At 31.5% G+C, this 5871-nt stretch overlaps 1 long non-coding RNA gene across 1 annotated transcript; it reads right to left on the bottom strand.

Moving 5' to 3' along the window:
- Window positions 1-378: 378 nt before the first annotated feature.
- LOC133203232 (uncharacterized) lies at window positions 379-5225 on the bottom strand. Its single transcript, XR_009723365.1, has 2 exons — window positions 5147-5225; window positions 379-524 (listed from the first exon to the last, which is right to left on the bottom strand). It is a non-coding gene; the product is annotated as an uncharacterized LOC133203232 (long non-coding RNA).
- Window positions 5226-5871: the final 646 nt, after the last annotated feature.

Here is a 5871-nt window from a genome sequence, read left to right as displayed (position 1 = left end):
GAATCTTCAAGATATGCAGGCAGACCCTGAACAAAATTTGATCAGAAAAGCCCACATGAACATTCAGCTCAGGTCATGGTCATATGGAAGGTAAAAACTTGAAAGGTGTGAAATGAAGAATTTTTCTCATCTAAATGCATCTTTGTATGAAGTTTGATAAAATAGCTAAATCCAAAGTCTGACATATGGAAAGAAAAATAAGAATGGGGAGCAAAAGATGAATATGACAAACACTAAAAGCCCAGGCATGTTCATGGCTAGGCAGAAAAATACTACAATTATATGTGAAATACTCAATGACTTTAAAAGATATACAACTTATTGCATCAAAACAATTCTTGACAGAGAGATAGACTGATTTATTGATGCAAAGAGAGAGAAATTTGCAATACTTTATTTCTTGAACGAATGTATAAACACACCAATTTTTGTCAGGCCTAATGACAAACACAAGATTTAATATGCTGTATTCAATATCGCCTCAGCTTCACTCAGATTTCACTGTATCTCAACTACCAGATAACCTGAAAAAAAAATATATAACATGACAGTTGCAGAATATAATCATCATTCTTTCATCTTGAAGAAATATTAAAAAAGTAGCAGAAGTACTCTTGACAAAATTTTATCCAGGAAAATGGTCCACCTAGAATTTATCTACAATTTAATTTAGTGGATATTTCTTTCATGTAACTTTTCCAATTTCCTACAAACACAGAGAAAGGATTCCAATAAAGTGCTGTTTTTTTTTCTTCATCACATGGTTTTTACAACCTGCATCTTAAATGTCTACAGACAGCAAGAAGAGTTTATACAATCTCTGTAATAAAACATCTCTTCCTTTACATTCATGTTGAGACCAATTAAAATTGAAAAGGTGGTTATTCTAGTTTTTTAAGTAAATAAAAAAGTTATCATTAACAAGAGGCCCAAGGGCCTTAAAGGTCATCTGAGTGCAATACAACAATTTAGAGGATCCATAAACTGATAAAAGAAGCTTTGTTGCCCAAAAAGCAAGAAAAATAATATGATTAACATCAACAAAATAATTGGTCTAAGTATCTAATCTGTCCCCCATTTATCACTATTACCATGCAGACTATTAACAAATTGTCTATTCTTTAACCCATATTATTATTACTTAAATTCTCACATTGCCCTATCTTGGCCTTTGAAGAACATTTAAAAAGATAAGTTATTTTTGTCTCATTTTTATTCACCTATTATTTCCAAGTCTACCTGATCATTAAAACTATGAAAGTACTTTTTGTATTATACAATAAATATTCTTGCATAATTCTCATATTCTATTACCCTTTCAAATACATTGTTTACAGTGATTAATTATCAAAGGTGGATGGCAAAGGGGAATAACTTTGCTCAGCAGAATACAAGTTAATAGAGCCCTGACCAGAACCAGAACACTTGACTAAATGGTCCAGGTGTCCAAAATTCTGGTAAAAATACCTTTGCATTTTAAAACTTTTACTCTGTTTGCCTTTAATATGCCCAGAAGCATAGAAGATTTTCAAAGAAATGTATTTTCACTATATTATTAAATGAATAAAGCCCCATCCTTACACCAGAACATCTGACCCAGGGGCCATGCATGAACTCACAATTCTGGAAGAAGCACTTGCTCATCATAACTATACACTTGTTTCTTTGCTTTATGACCAGTAGTTGAAAAAAAATATTTTGAAAGAAATTAAGCATTTTCACTATATAATCAATAGAGCCCCCCCACCCCCCCCCCCCTTTCACCAGAACTAGTACAGAAAAAATATTTGCTGAAAATGAAGAATAAAATAAAACTGTTATACTATGAGAAATATTAAATCTCACATAGATAAATGTCATTTCTTTGAGGAATAGTCTTGTGTGTGGATATATAAGTAATGTTAGTACTTGTATTACAAATATCTGATCATTGATATTCGCACTTGAATCAAGTCAGAGAAAACTCTTGTAGATTTTTTTTCCATGTGTTTACTTAAGCTTACTATCTGTGATATATTCTTTATTGTATTTTTTAGGAAACATTTGTCACAAATGAAATAGCCTTATTCAACATATTTATCATACTGATAACAAGAGCCATATTACTGACAGGATTTGATAATTCTCAGCCTTAAAGTATCTAACCTTAAAATATTTGATGCGAAAAATAAAATCACTGAACTTTTGGTTGACACATTCCCTTGTCCCTAGAGACATCAAGATTTCTAGGTTTGGTGCCCAAAATGTCTTTTAAAAATGTCACAAAATAAAACATTAACTACATTAACTGATATACTAGTAGGTTTATGGTTGTAATGTACCTTTTTAATATTCCAAGATATTAAGTTCAGAACAAATGTAAATAAATAGCCATTAAATTCAGATAGTAGGTCACTGTGATTTATTCATATTCCCAAGCTCACATTAATTCATGTAATGACAATGTGTCTGATTAATCTAAAAAATAAATTTTCTTTTCAATATAAGTAATACATGTATAATATACATGTATTACTTATATTGAAAAGAAGATTTATTATTTGTAAATGTAATTTCAAAATTAATACAAGAGGCCCAATTTTATATTTCAACCTTATACGTAATCCCTACAAAAGTTGGAGAGCAGAAACTGAAAATTTCTTTTTTTTTCCAAGTTCAAGAGGGATAGCTCTGTCAAAAATCATCGGACCATGACCAAATTCAAACTTGACCTGCGTATTCCTAAGACGTATCCATATGTCATATTTGAGTTGAATGTGTGCAACTGTTGCAGAGATAATGAATGGAAACTGAATGATGACGGAATGACAGAATGACAGAACAGGGTAACACTATATGTCTGGCCATTTTAGGGGGGGGGGGCATAAAAAGAATGGCCTCAAAATTTAAAAAGTAGATCACCATGACCTACTTTTGAGTCAACATGATATGAGGTCCACAGATGCATCAACTGACAAGATTTGATGATCCTAGTCCATAAAGTAAGCAAAATATCAGCATTTTAATTAAATGTAATTTTTGGTCAACTTGAAGTGACCTTGAGAACACACCCTTTGCCCAAGGGTGATTCCCCAAGCAAATTTTAATCTACGACATATCCTCATTCTTTTGTGTAAGTTTGGTGATAATCTGCCCAGTGGTTCTTAAGAAGATTTTTTAGCAACCAGTACTTTTGGTTTTACCTAATTATCTCCCCCTTGTTTAAGGGTCACAACCCTAGTTTTGTTCAAACAAGAACCCTTGGGCCAAGGATACCCTGTGACAAATTTGACAATAATTGGCCAAGGGGTTCTTGAGTTATGGCCCATATTCTAAAAAGTTTACGCACACCACACAAATGGCCATAGCATTAGCTCTTTGAGCCTTTGGCTCAGAAGAACTAATAATGTAATTTGAAAATCTAATTATCATAATATTAGAACTGCACATCTTAGCCAATACACTCTAATGGTTCATGTTTCATTAAAACTGAGCTAAGTTAAGTGCATGAATTTTCCAATGAAAATCATAAATACATTAAATTAAGGGAATGCTAATATAAGATAAATTATCCATATTGACTTTTTGCTTGAATCAAGTTGAATGTAATAAAATGTTAATGAGCATTTAAAATAAGTTATTTCTGATGTGCAAGTTGAGTCCTAGCTGAGTGAAAGAGGAAAAGAATGATTCATGATTCTCTTCTTAATACTTATCAATGATTTGGCACTAATGTTTGTAGCGATTGCTGATTCTTGATATTGCGATATGAAAAAGAAGCAAAGGAAATACAACCTAGATGTTAGGTGTCATGTAACTCTCTTGAAAGAGTGACTCATCATTATTTAGACATTAAAAAAAGGTTTTGGACAATAGTGAACACAGATACAAAATGCAATCTTTCCAGCCTTATATTCATATATAAATACAGAGTTATTATTGCTTATAAGCACACCAAATCACTTGTATGTCCATTTTATTACAAACATACAAGATAAAAAGTTCAAATTTCGATCAATAGAGAGGTTGCGCATTTGACCATGTGTGTCTACGTGTACGTGTAAACCTAAAAGTGTTTTTACAAGATGGCGTAACATTGTGTTCTGTTTAACAAACTGTATGTGTACCAGTATGTGTAAAACATCATTTCAACAAGTCACTTTACAATCCAATTTTTATCAAATAATTCTATGACTTTGATTAAAAAAGATACATATGTATGTAATAAACTCTCAACATCACAACAAACACCACTTGAAAAATATATATTCTATAATTTGAGTTTAAGAAGCTACGCATTCTTACCTCTGTGTACTTATGAAGCTACATGTTGTGTGCAGTAAGCAAATCTGATGATGTGAATCGCAGTAAATTAGGGGTTTTCCCTAGCTACACATACATGTAGACTTACATGGTCATCTGCTTAACCTCTCTAATATATCAATTGTGCATGTGTTCTTTTCTGAATCATGTTTCATATATTCAGAGAACAAACAACTCATATCTTACTGAATTTATTCTTTGCAAAGGTACATTCTTCTTAATCATATTTAAAACAGCATTATAATGTTAATTCTCCTCATACTTTTGAAAGAATACAACAACAATGGGTTTGAAGTTTCCTACAACTGTAAACATTGATGATACATCTTTTATTGATGGCAGAGAAAATTAGGTCTGAACATGTGTTATAGAATGTAAAATTGTGACCATAATCAATAATGAGAAATGAATGATCATAAGCTAAAATAATCAGGTCCAGCACAATACCCTGATAAAGGTATATAGCTTGATAAAGCTATATAGCTTTATTAAGGTATTACAAATACCTTGATCAAAGATTTTTTTAAGGAACAATACAAATGCTTACCTGTTTCAGGGACCTATATACTAATAGGTCCCTGCCTCTTTACTGCATATTTTTTGACTATGGTACAATTATTATTTTTTATGCATTCAACCGAGACATAAACTATCTATGTCTCTGATATTCAACCATGCAATATTAGTAAAGACTTTTAAAACTGAAGAATATTTGGGACTTTTATGCATATTTTTATTGTCATGCAACAGTACTATAATAACAGTTATGGCCCTTTGATGCCTGCACTCTGTCTCAGTCGTCACAAACACATTCATTTAAAAAAAACATGTAGTATATACTTACTCTTAAGACGTGTTTATTTTGATTCGATGAGTATTTTCTACACAAATTCAACGCGTAATAACAACTTCGAAGACTGCCTCCGTGCCTGTGTCTACGTGGTTTCACAACCGGAAAAAGACAATAGCGAAATAAAACGTGGTTGAAAGACGGATTCAAATCCGGAAATGAATCATCGGTGAATATTCACTCGCTGAATAACATTTTCCATTCCATGATAATCACTTAAGTACTTTAATCAACTAAAAAGTACATAGAAAATGTTCTTTTATTAAATCATATTAAAAAAAAATAACGTTGTGCAGTACTATACATAAAAAATGTAATACATAGGAAAACATTAAATACACTGAATCACATTTTATCGTATTAAATAAAATGACACTCGATCTTTGATATGATGCCAATTTTCTTTCTTTTTTTTCAAAATAAAAGTCAAATGTATTAAAACATATATTTAAAGGTGGAAAGACCTCTAATTGTTCTGTGAACAATTAGTCTACTAGTTCTATTAACCTTTCAAATACATTATTTACAGTGATTAATTATCAAAGGTGAATGGAAAAGGGGAATAACTTCTCTCAGTAGAATACAAATTAATAGAGCCCTGCCCAGGACTAGAATGCTTCGACAAATGGTCCAGATGTTCAAAAATCTGGTAGAAATACGCTTACTTATATCATTTAAACTTTTAATCAGTTTTCTTCCGATATGCCCAGAAGCAGAGA

Source organism: Saccostrea echinata, unplaced genomic scaffold (assembly GCF_033153115.1).
Source record: "Saccostrea echinata isolate AGI-Se365-2 ecotype Australia unplaced genomic scaffold, CSIRO_AGI_Sech_v1 ptg000049l, whole genome shotgun sequence".
Lineage (NCBI taxonomy): Eukaryota > Metazoa > Mollusca > Bivalvia > Ostreida > Ostreidae > Saccostrea > Saccostrea echinata.
The sequence above is the reverse complement of the archived record's forward strand: the minus strand, read 5'-3'. Positions and strand labels throughout refer to the sequence as shown.